This window comes from Nannospalax galili, unplaced genomic scaffold (assembly GCF_000622305.1).
Source record: "Nannospalax galili isolate Female #2095 unplaced genomic scaffold, S.galili_v1.0 scaffold136, whole genome shotgun sequence".
Taxonomy (NCBI): Eukaryota; Metazoa; Chordata; class Mammalia; order Rodentia; family Spalacidae; genus Nannospalax; species Nannospalax galili.
The window spans coordinates 1,149,899-1,163,269 of record NW_008340872.1 but is presented as its reverse complement, the minus strand read 5'-3'; the positions used below and the strand labels follow the sequence as shown (position 1 = coordinate 1,163,269).

The 13,371-nt window shown below is 40.9% G+C and overlaps 1 long non-coding RNA gene across 1 annotated transcript in view; it reads right to left on the bottom strand.

Annotated features, from left to right (window-relative positions):
- Positions 1-13,371, bottom strand: part of LOC115070874 — a 311,242-nt gene that overhangs the window by 213,145 nt on the left and 84,726 nt on the right. The window contains exon 2 of the long non-coding RNA XR_003849980.1: positions 8,456-8,515. This is a non-coding gene — a long non-coding RNA (uncharacterized LOC115070874). The remainder of the gene's footprint in view (positions 1-8,455; positions 8,516-13,371) is intronic.

Here is a 13,371-nt window from a genome sequence, read left to right as displayed (position 1 = left end):
TGACATTTTGAGATGAAATTAAAATTATAACTATTTATTATTTTTAATTTAATAGCATGCTTTAAATTTTTTCTATTATTTTTTTAAAATATACTTTATGTAAAAGTTTGTTGTAAGAATGCAAAAATGAATTACTCTGGAAATCTGAAACTAATTCACTGTTAGGTTGAAAGAACTGAGATTCAGAGATATTACCTCATCAACTGCCAACACGTATATAACAACATTGAGCATCTAATACTGATTTTCTAGTCTTTGAATGTATTTGGAGCAGATATCAATCTTCCTAAAGATGGCCAAGAACACTTTTGTTTTCTTTCAGCCCACTTTCTTTTACATAAAAACACAATTTTGTTTGAATAAGACATGATTCTTCTAAATAGGATGATTTTCCATGGCCATTGTTTTATTCTGTATCTTTTTCTGTATTTCCCATATTTTCTAACAGAAACATATATATAAAATCAGGAAAAACATTCAGCATTCTGGCACCAGTACCTTGTATAATGGTTGCATAATTCTTACTTTCCTTTAAGTCAAAGAAATATTTAGAAATCTTAAAAATTGCCAGAAATTGCCATAGAAAAATTCATTATAAGCAAACAGGTACTAAAGTTTACATAAAGTTAGATATTTTGTAGGTTAACTGACGTTCACAAGAACAAAGTGAGGAATGAGCTATGCCCAAATCTCAAATGTGTTATCGCAATAAATTTTCACCAAAACTTTGTAAATGGAAGTAGCTATTTTTACTGTTTTAAAGATGAGAGAACTATCCCAGAGAGGTTGGGAGATCTCCCCTTCCCCCACCCGGGAGGGACAAAAGCCACACCAGTAGCCACATCCTTTTCCCATAGTTCTGTGAGTTCCACAGAACGGCATGATCTGTTAGACACAGGATAGAATGCTGTCAAAGAAACCAAGTCAAAGCCTGTGTCCTGAGGCACCCACGTGACTTGGGAGACTCTCCTGATTTTACAGTAGATTGGTTTCATCATCCATAAAGCAGGGATAACCATACATTTCAGACACACCCTGCAGAATTGTTATGAAGATCAAGTATAGAGGAAAGCACTTGCAAACGTAATTTATCTTTATTATTATTAATACATAACCATGTCTATTACGAATCTATTATAGCTCAGGCAGTGCTGGGGTAAGTGCTGGTGGGACCGTGGTGGGAAAAGAAAAAGACAAACATCTTACTAAGAGGCAATTAAAATGCACACTTCTTGTTCAAAAGTCGGTTTCCGTGGGTAATTAGCAATCACTGGTGTACCCAATGATGGTTTGCTGGCTATTAGATCCGTTGTGTGGGCATCTTATAAAATGAATCAACAGAAAGGGAAGTTCTAGCTATCAAAAACGTTTTCTTTCTTGGGAAGTTCCACCTGATTTATGGCTGTGATTTAGTCCTAATCACTAAAATTTTTCGTGAATTTCCAAGACTGTTTTTTGGTCACTGTGTTCAGACTTTCCAGAAGACCGCAGAACAGTCAAGACAGAAAAGGCTGTGCAGCGTCTCACCATTTGATCCCATCATGCCACACACTACTTACCATTAGAGGTCGCTACCTTATCTAATATCCCTCATGTTTGCTGACATAAGGAAGGTCCTACATCCGCAGGCGTGAAGTTCAAGTGTGTGAATGAGATGTTGAGCTAATACCATCTGAGACAGCTTGACAGCAATTATTTAGGTAACCATTTCGGCTTAATGAGATTCAGTTTTCTTATCGGTAAGCTGGGTATCACAAAACTTGCCATGATGATATGGAATCTCCGCAGAACACAGTGTAGTAGGATTAATTCTGAATTGCATTTAAACTTTCCTGAGCTATTTCCTTCCAGTGCCCTCTTTGGGGAAAATATTCTGTGACATCACTAAGCCTTCTGATGCTACAGTTGAACTAAAATTCATTCTAATGCTCTTGCTTGGTTTTGCTGTGGATCGGTCTCACCTGTTTGGACTCCTCTCCTCCCTACACAGTTCGCCGTTCACCAGGGGACAGGCCATCTGGATTATCTATTTTATTTATATGGCTGCCACAGAAAGGTAGTTAAAGCTCTGAATATTATGTGTCAACCCTTCCATCCTTAGTGATAACCTTCTACAATTGCTCTGGAGTGACAGTTATAGAGCCTGTAAGCGTGAGCTCAAAAAGGCTGTTCTAACTTCTAAAAGGAGTCAGTCCTCAGGGATGGATGGAGTTTCATTTGTATAATGAAATCATTGCTTGGCCTCTATTCCAACTTTTGCCCTTTTTGGTCTTAAGGTGAGCTGTTCAGTAGCCCCCACCCCCAATATACTTTCTTTTAAAGAACAGAAATTTTAAACACTCATATTTTTTACCTATCAGATAAATCTCTTCATGGTACATGTGCTTGCACATGTTTCTGTATACACGAATGTTGATCTGTGCTTCAATCTCTAATGTAGAGACTTGGTCAAATTCATCATTACCTGAAAATGAATCTCTTAGCCTATGTTATCACTTGTCCAAGTGTGATCAGATTTAATGCCAAAGAACAGCATGCAGCAAAACCAGCCGTAACTGGAATCAATCAGCAATTTGTTAACCCAGAGATTGCTCTACTCCAGTTTTCTCTTTACTGTGATAAATACTTGGAAGAAACCACTGAAGAGAGGAGAGTTATCTGGTGGTTCATAGTTTGTGGGGCTATAGTCTATCAGGGAGGAGAAAGTGTGGCGCTGGTGGCTCCATGCAGAGGCAGCTTGAGGTAGCCGCTCGCTCACATCGCAGTGAACCAGGAAACAGGGCGAGAACTGGCAATGGGGCTCTGCTATGAGGTGGATCTCAAGACCCACTCTCCAGTGACCTACTCCATTTATGCTTCACCTCCCAAAGGTTCCACAACATCCCAAGACAGCACCACCAGGGACCCAAATGTCCACAGAAGCTAGTGGGTACCATTTCACATTCACATTCAATCCATAATAATGACCAAACTTCCCAGCGGAGCTACTCCGTCAGATTCTGTTGGAGGGGTTCAGTATTAGGTATTCTTACACGTGCTGTACAGGACTGCTTCAACTGAAACGCTTACGTATACCCATATTTTATTCCCGTTAGGGGAAAACTTATGTTTAGTCCAGAAAGTCTCCCAAAGGACAAGATCTACCCAGCTTCTGTTGACTTTGTTCAAGACGGCAGCTACTAGACACAACCTAGCTTCAGAAGTTGAATCATAAGGACTCTCTGGCCAGTCTGGTGTCTCCCCAGAATGGAACGATAGGTTTTTAGATGCTTTTATTAGGACCTGCCTGTGTACCTCTTCTCCTCTTCAGTCAGCACTGTATTTTATTTCCCCAAGATGAGTTTGGCCAGTATCCTATGTCATAAAATTTAAGAAGAGAGCAGTTTGAGACATTGACTAATGCCATAGCTCAGATCTTAATGTTCCCCAACAGTCAAGGAGCAAAGGCTTGCTTTCCAGGGTGACAGTGCTAGAACATTCGGAGGTGGGGCTTAAAGGAGGGCTTCAAGTCTTTGGAAGCTTACCTTTGAGGGAGACTGTGAAAGCTCTGCCACGTCTTCCTCTGTCTCTGAATTCCTAGGACAAAGCAAGCGATGGCAAACCCTCAGATATTTCCACCACACCAAGCTTCGTCGGGCTCAAAGCAAGGGGCTTATTGATCCTGTACTATAGCCTCTAAAATTCTGACCCAAAACATTTTTCTGTATAGGTTGATGAGCTCACATATTTAATATAGTAATAGAAAGCTCACAAACCCAGTATCACAGAATGAAACAGTTGGTATCACTAAATAATGGATATCATATGGAGATTTTCTTTTCCCTCCAGGCAAAACATGATGCTATATTGGAATAGGTATTAACTTAGAGCAGAAAATACAGTGACCATCAGGTCTATGGTAGGAGCTATTGGCACTCCCTAGTAGTAGAGGTGGGGAGAGTCCCGACACCCTGACCTGGGATTCCACTATAACTCCTCCCCTCCCAGCTTCAAGGGGTCTTGGGAGATACTGGAAATATAGAAGCAGAAATCTAACTGAAATAGGGACTCCATGATTCAACTTCACAAAACTATCATCAATTATGGGGTAGGGCTTTGTGGTGATGCAGTTGTTTGGGGGTCTCCCATGTTCCTGTGAGTAACCCCTCAGCCATGCTCTTTAAGAAAGCTCAACTAATTCATTGATCTCACCAAGGTGGACTTCTGTCAAGTAGCACTTTGGTCTGTTGTAACTGCCCATCTAAAGTGAATAGATGTTTATTTTTCCTCCCTAGAAAGAGTGAACATAGCAGATATGATGACTAGAAAACCTTCATGTAGAGTTCATGCATACTGAGTCTCTGTGTTCTCTATTACTGCTCCCTACCATCAACCCTTGGGAGGAAAAGCTAGCAACATTCATGGAAATAAGGAAATTCAATTTCTTTTTCCAGAGTTTGTAGTGAATTGTGGCACTTGTCCGAGGCAGAAACAAAGCAGGAGGCAAGAACCCATCTGGCCACTCTTGATTCTCCTCTATTGTTTTTTTTTTTTTAATTCTATGGTGGGAAATCATTTGAACAGCCACACACTATTGGGCTTACTGGTGTCTTCTGCCTCCACCCTATGAATCATAACAATGACCTCATGCTCTAAAGGATTGTTCACTGAAATGATATTCACTTTTTATGGACCTCTCTTTTCTTTTTCACACCAATGACTTACCATGTGATCTCAGGTGGGTAACTACACCCCCCCCCCGTGGCATTAGCCCTCTTCATGCTAGTATAAGCCAGCGAGGACCTAAGTTGAATAATAATTTCAAAATTGCTTAAGAAACAACTAATCCTACATATAAATGTGGACCATTGTGCTTTAGAATGCTTTGGAGAAAGTACCTAGTGTCTGCAGAGGAAGGTCTCCTCTAAATTAATGCACAGCTGGAAACTGCCTGCCTTCAAAGGTCCCTGTCCCTACTCAGTAAAGCAAGCTCAAGTCGAGGAAAAAGAAATTTGATTCTGGGTTGAAACCTCACTTCAGTGACCTTGGATGACCTTGGACGGGACTGGCTTCTAATACTCTATCTCTGTCTGTCTGTCTGTCTGTCTGTCTGTCTCTCTCTCTCTCTCTCTCTCTCTCTCTCTCTCTTTCAGTGTAAGTCAACAGAATCATTTGAATGACGAATAGAAATCAGAGTGATAGAATAGACCGGAGAAGCAAATACTTCTTAGGATTATCCTCCTGTGAAAGCAGAGCCATGCACAAATCTACTCCTGTTCTCATCCACTCTTACACACCTATACATGCACAGTTACAGCACTGCCATGATTTAGTCAATGCTTCTGAACCCCATGCAGGAACAGCCCCTGATTTCAGAACAAGTATATTAGGAAATGAAATCACATATTTTTCAACTGAGTATGAGATGTTTCTTTAAATTTTTCAGTACCATAGCTCAATCAAAAATATCCAAGCTCCAACAAATGCTATTATAGCATAACAAACACCTGTTTTCTGAAGGATCTTTATTATTTTATTACACAAGTAAAAGTCTCAAGCTGTCTGTAGGCAGCAAGGTTTGCCTGTTATATAGGAGGAGAGATAGATACAGGGCCATGGACACATCCATTGCCACATATGAAATGATGGGCAGGAGAGGACCCCAGGGAGAACAGCCCCTGCAATGGTGGCTTATGGAATATACTGAGATAAAGTTTTAGGAAATAATTTGTTGATCTGTAAGCAAACTCCATCCAATGCTGAATGTTGAAAGAAAGATTTTCTGAGTAAGTCACAGATCATTCATTCAATGTAATTATCACAGTAATTAGCACAAAGTCTAAACACAGAAAAACAGAGTATCATAATAAATGAAAAAATATATGAATCCTAATCAATGAATCAGATGAGAAAACCAGAAGTAAACACACTATTAACATTTAGTTTGGATCAAAGATGATAATCAAAGCGATAGGAAAATAACATATTAAGAATAGTAATTAGACATCTATGTAACTAACTGAAAAGTTCTATTCATCCCTCATATGTATGCCCATGTGAATTACAGAAGAATAAATGAAACTGAAGCCATTAGAGTGTCATGGAAAGGCAAATAGACTCTCCAGAGCTGTGAGACGGCTCAGTGGGAAGAGGTGTTTGCTACCCGGTCTGAGGACCTAAGTTCCATCTCTGGGACACACATGGTAGAAGGAGAGAACTGACTCCTTCAAATTAGCCTCTGATTTTAACATGTATGCCAAGGTACAAATGTCCCCTACCCTGCCCCCTCCGATATAATCTTTAAAACAAAAAGGAAAGAAAAATATAATCTATAAGTGAGAGTTTTTCCAAATATAACATAAAACCCAGAAGTCAATAAATTAATGGGTCAATCCAACTGTGTCAAAGTAAGTCTTTACATGTACTCTCTGCCTGAATACTGTGAGGAAAATTAAAACACACCATACTGTGGAAGATACTTACAACTTTTCATGTGAAGGATTAACATAAAAAGTCCTTAAAAATCAATATTGTGTAGGACCTCGATTGAAAAGGCCAGATGACGGCAGACACATGCACATAATTGACATGATAGTTTTTACCATGTTTAAAGTTTTATGCTGGGGAGATAAATCAGGGGGTAAGGTGCCTCCTGAAGCAGCCTGAGGATCAGAGTTTGGATCCCCAACACCCACATCAAAGCTGGAAGCAGCATGTATATAGTCCCAGCATTGTGGGGCAGAGACAGGCAGATCCTGGGGATTCACTGGCCAGCCAGTTTAGGCAACTGGTGAGCTCCAGGTTCAGCGAGAGACCATATCAAAAAGTAAGGCAACCTCTATCTTCCACAAACACACACACGGAGGAGCATGCCAGGATACACACACCTTATGTCAAAAAACATCAAATTTATTCTTGGAAGTCAGATTATTTAAAATTCCAAGACAAAACAATACTTATATTTTATCTACAATGTAACAAAGGTCAAAAACTTGGCGAGCCCTGTTATTCTTGCCAGTGGGAACGCAAACTGCTAACAGTCCTTGGAAGTCCACAAAGAGTGGGCACACATTCTCATTTAGCGGCTCCATTTCCTGATGCTTCTTCATGCAGTTAAGAACTTAAAGTTCCTATTCTTGAAATTCAAGAAATGAAAAGGCTAGCTCTTCTCTGACCATGTCATGAGGTTATCATAAACATGTCACCATGATAACCTGGGTTATCAAACTGAAAATTTGCCTTAGGAATGCTCCTTATAACCAACCAATCAACTATAGCCCTGCAATTCTGAAAACCAGTCAAAAGCAGCAGGCATACACTCATTACTAAGCCTTCATAATCAAACATTAACTAATCCCTAGATACTTTCTCATAAGGTGTTTCGATTCCCAAACTCAGTGCACCCCAGAACTCTACATAAAATCAGCTCTTGCCCCATTTTGATAGACATGTACCCCAATCACTTTTGTCCCTTGTTCAGAAGCTAGTACAGAGTTTTGTTTTATATATTGAGTAGCAGACCTTTCCTTCAGCCTGAATGCTCACACATGAGAAATGGCGTGCAGAAACGTGTTCACTGAAGCACTGCTTAGAAAGAATCAATTACCAACAGAGCAAATACTCTAAAAGGCCCAATGAGTCAGAAAACCAGAGATATCAAGTGTGTCCTGGAAAGAAAACCAGCTGCCCTGGGAGGGTAGGACATAGATACATATCATTTGCCACATGTGTGCATATATATTAAAATATAAATTATTAGGAGTCATATTTTCCAATTATGTGAAAATGACAGGATGGTCATTGGAAATTGTTTTAAAAAAACAGTAATACTTGCTGTGCTAAATTACCAATGAAATAAATTTTTGAAATATCTCTTTCCCCAAATATACTACAATGTGATAAAATTTATCATTTTAAATGGAAACCATTTATAATTAATCCCATGTAAGATAACAAACAAAAACACAGAAGATGGAGTTGCTCAATTGCAAGTCAGCTTTACACCCAAACACCGAAGGGGCATTCAGAGAATCTTTCTTATTAGGAGAAATGATGTAAGAAAAAAGAGGATTTGGAGCTGCCCAAGTATAACTCAGGAGTGAAACGGAGAACAACTTATTCCTGGGCCATCAAGAGGCATCAAGCAAAGCCCAGAAGCTCCACAGAGGCTGGGAGCTACACAGCTACTCCAGCAGTCCACAGAGCACCTCCTGACTCCACTGCAGCAGGGACCGCAGCGCGAAATTCCACTCTCAGCACGCATGCATTATTTGTCTGTTTTTAAAGTGAACCCAGTAAAACAAACACTTTGCCTCATTTGGACTTAGATCTGTCTTTCTGCACAACACACTTGAAGCCAGTGAAGATTCCAGCAGCCTCTGCTCACAGAAGACAACTCTCCCTATAGCACTGTGTCCATCAGAAATGTCAGACTCACCGAGTCACTCAAATAGTCAAAAAGAATTCATTTTCTTACCGTGGAGTATGATCTTGGAATTCTAAGGCCAAGCTGTTTTCCCTCTTTCAGCTGAAGTCTCTAAAAGGGTAAACAATAGAAGAAGTGAATACAAGCTACTTAAAGGCTGAGCCGAGCTAGCAACAGAGGAATCAAACAGTATTAAAATGATCCAAAGTCTCAAACAGAACAATATCCATTAGTCATTTGATATTGACATCATATTCAGACTGAACTGACTTGAGTATAAGAGTTCAACCCAGAGTTTCAGGTAGATATCAATGCTAAGGAAACTCACATAGTATGTTGTTTATTATTATTATTATATTATTTATATCACCCAATACAGCTTTACTCCAGTCCCTGCTTCAGCTTCCATTTCTGGCCCTAAAATACTTAACATTAGTTATATTGTTAATAGAAAAAAAATAACACTGTGGGCATAGTTTTTTCCTCACCATTTAAATTGATATTGTCATTCAAAAACTTAACTAATATGAAATTTGAACAGTCTACTAACTGAACTGGAAATCCAAATTTCTTCCAGCACAAGGAGTTCCTATTTTTAGGACCAAAAAAAGCTAAGTCATAAATATATTCATATTTCTTTTCCAGCTTAAAAAAATCACTCTAGGGGCTAGAGAGATGGCTCAGCAGTTAAGAACACTGGCTGTTCTTGCAGAAGATCCCGAGTTCGAATCCCAGCACCCACATGGCAGCTAACAACTGTCCATAACTCCAGTTCCAGGGGATCCGATGGCCTCTTCTGTCCCACGCAGGCATTGCACAACACGGGTGTACTTACCTACATGCAGGTAATACACTCATACACATAAAATAAAAATAATAAAATATAAAAAAGTCACTCTAATAATCTACATCTACTGTCCACTGAGGTTTCAGAATCAGATCAGCCTTACACAATTTATACACAATTTACAGCTTTCTCCAAATGCCATCATCAGACAATCGATAGTTGTCTTTTTAAATGAATATCATTCCATTTCTGGGAATCTGTAAAAGTTTAGGTACCAAAATACAAGTTGCAGCCTGGTGTTTGGATGAGGGTAAGGACCAGAGCCCTTGTCTATTCCATGATGAGAGCATGACAAGGTAAGCATTGACACCATGCCGCGTCCATCCCACACAATATTAAGCAGCCAATAAAAGTCATTACTGAGGGCTGGAGAGATGGCTCAGTGGTTAAGAGCACTGACTGCTCTTGCAGAGGACCCAGGCTCAATTCCCAGCACCCACATGGCATCTATGAACCATCCTTAACTCCAGTTCCAGGGGAATCCGAAGCCCTCTTCTGACCTCCGCAGCATTGCACGACACAGGTACACTCACATACATGCAGGCAATACACTCGTACACATCAAATAAAAATAATAATTTTAGTTGGAAGAAACCTGTATGAAATTATTCCCACTTCTTAAAAAACAAAATATAAAATTAAGCCTTCCTGTTAGTAGTTCCCAATCAGGAGCGAGGCCGCTCCTGGCAATGACTAGAATTTTGACTACCAAAACTTGCAAGAGGGCTGGGGAGATAACCCAGTGTGTAAAGCACCTGCCACAAAATCATGAGCACCGTGTGATTCTAGAACTCAGAAGGCAGAGACAAGGAATCCCTGGAGCCAGCTGACTTGACAGACTAACAGTATTGGCAAGCTGTGTGTTCGAGTGAGAGATCCCACCTCAATGGATAAGGTAGAGAGTGATAAAGACTCCCAATGTCAGCCTCAGGCACACACACATACACACACACACACAAAAAAAAAAAAAAAAACAGAGCAAAAGAAAAACCTGAGGAGGAGTGCCATTAGGAACTAACAGATGAAGAGGATACCACCTAACATCCTGCAGTGTCAGGACAACATCCCATGCAAAGAATTATCCAACGAGTGTGACAACACGGCTGAGACTGGGACACCTGCCTGTGTATAGCAATGATATGAAGTCATGATTAAACTTGAAGCTTAGACACCAGGTTGCCTACATAGCTCATCTTTGGAGAAAGGGAACACAGATGAGATGAGCTGATGAGGAGGTGGGGTAGATGTACTCAGGCTAAGATGCCTTCTCACCTCTCAGGTCTGTATACAAGAAAGCAAACCCGTAGCTTCCCTTCGTTTTTGGCATCGGTAAACTTCCTTAGATGCAGCTCTGAAAGTGAACATCTCTAAAAACTGCATTTTTCACAGACGCAATTAAACAAGCTGAAGTTGGGAAAAACCCAACTTAAAGGTCACTGAGGTTGGGGAAGTGATATCTTAGCCAGCCTGGCCTTTGGCAAAGTGTGTACAGCACTGCTTGGATTCCCATGAATAATCTAAATTAACATGAATTAACCTCATCCTCTTCCAACCTCCATATCAGGAGTTTGGTATTTTTATTGCACTATGGGGAATTCAACTTTAAACAGCGCACCACAAATAATGACAAGTGACTCATTCACTCCACGTAGACGTAAATGTAGCTGGCTTTGCTGTTCACTTCCTGTAGTTAACACTAACTCATATCCTGCTGGCCAATAGCACAGAATGGGTACAGTGGCCCCTCATCTCCAGTGGGTGTACAACATATATACTTGTTTTGTAATCTACACATACATGCTTATGATAAAGTTTAATCTATAAATTAAGCACGGTAAGAGATTGACAACAATCATCAACTATAAAGAAATAAAATAATGCATTATAGTAAAATTGCTACATCTCTACTCTTGTGTTTTGGGTCATTAAGCAAAATAACTACAGGTGTTCTTGTGACTACACAGGCCTATGATGTATTCTGTGAGCTCTTTTCTCTCTATGTGTATCTGTGTATGTGGTCTTGTGGGCATGCACACATGTGCGCACATGTATGCACAGGTGGGTGTCATTCCTTAGGGACATCCACCTTGGCTTTGGAAACAAAATCTCTTATTGGCCTGGAGCTCACCAAGGAGGCTAGACTGACTGGCCAGAGAGTCACAGGGACCCACCTCCCCAGTGCTTTTCACATGGGTTCTGGGGATCAAACTCAGATCTTTGCATTTGGCAAAGCAAGTACTTTACTGACAGCCATCTCTCCAGGCCCCTAAGCTCTTTTTATTATAACAGTTCTTGTATGTCGTCCAGAGTTCAAGGAAGGACACAGTGGGCACCATGAAGTAAACCACACAGCAGCAGCAGGTGAGGGGAGTCCAGAGGTGACCAGGTACCTGTGGGTAAGGTCACTTGCTGGTGACTAGATACAGATGAACCCCAGGAAGGCAGAAGCTGCTATGGGAGGGCAAATCAAGTCCCACCTTCAACTGAAGAACACAAAATTGTTGTGAATTCCAGTTCTTTACAGACTCTCACCCCACAGTCAGACTTCACATTGCTCTTCCTTGAAGTGTTGGTATAGCCTCTAACTCAGTTCGTTCTCACACCTTCATGCAGAGCGCTCTCTCTCACTCTCTCTGTTTCTGTCTCTCTCTCCTCTCTCTTTTTCTCCCTCTCTCTTTTGCTCGCTCTCCCTTTTCCTAATTTTATTGTACTCTGAGTTCCTTGCTGGCCTAGAACACTAATTCTTAGTGTGGCTCTCACTTAAGTCCACGTGAATTCTCCACACCCAAATATCCGCCCTCAGCCAATATGTGTGATCATACCTTCAATGTCACAGGTAGTCAAAAGTGCATCTGAAATACCCACGACCATGATTCACGATTCATGTATGAGTATGACCTGAGTGCTTTTTTCTAAAGCCCCTTCAATGCTGTCACCTTCTGACTAGGGGGCATCAATATTTCATTCCTGCCCTGTTCTGACGGACAAGATCTATCTTGTCTCTCTTTTCTGTGTGACAGGACACAGATACAAAAATATCAGAGAGGATCCTGGGCATGCACCCACAGGAGCCAAAGATCCCGATCCCCTGCTTTATCATTCATTGGTAAGCCTGTCCCCAACACAATGTCAAGAATATCCAGGAGAGGGAGGGAGAGAGGTACTGTGATGGACTGGCTGTGTTGGCCTCAGGGGAGGTGGTGGTAATTGATGAGGTGGCATCTGTTTATAGTCACAAAATTCATCGTGAAGACCTTTCACCTGATAAATGAGGCTTTAGGGTACATGTGCCTATGCTACATGTCTGAAATTTAGTTAGCTTAAAGGTATGGATATGCATACACACACACATGCACACCACATGCAATCTGTGATACGTACATATTATCACAGAGGGATCGATAGAGCTGTGAGTTGGAGACAAGGAGCCCACAGAAGCATCTTCTTACTGTTACCATTTTCAACTGAGTCTGTGTTCCCCTGACTTGACTTCTTCCCCACAGTGCTCTGTTGAGGCCCTGAAGGGTCTACCTGGAAATGATCCTTGGCAATTCTCATGACTGGTTCCTTCTCTGAATATATTCATACACTCTAAGGATCCTCCTGACCATGGTCTTGCCAGCATCCGGCCTCCTGGCTGTTCCACTTCAGCCCCATTCTATCCAACTTCCTGTCATTATTTTTGCATAGCGCATATCACAGTTGATGCCCCATGACCAGGGTTCCCTGGGTTATGGGACTCCTGCCCTGTACCTACACTTCCCCTACTGTGATGGTTAATCTAGATTGTCAACGTGACAGGTTATAGAACTGCCTGGGTGTTATCTGGGTGTTATCTATGAAGTATTTTCTAGCTTGAGTTAATTGCAGTGGGAAGACCCACTCTAAAAATGGGTGGTAAGATCCATGGGCTCTGAACATTTTATCCAAGTCCATAATCCTTTGCCTTCAAATACTGGCTCAGATTTGTTTTGTTTTCCTGAAAAAAAAAATGAAAGTAATTGATGCTGACTGTTTTCCCCCAAGGGAGGCCCAGAAAAGCAACTGTATATTATACAAAGAACATAAATAATTCCTAGTCCGGAACCAGAAATTTTTAAGGAATTCTCAAGGAATTCCA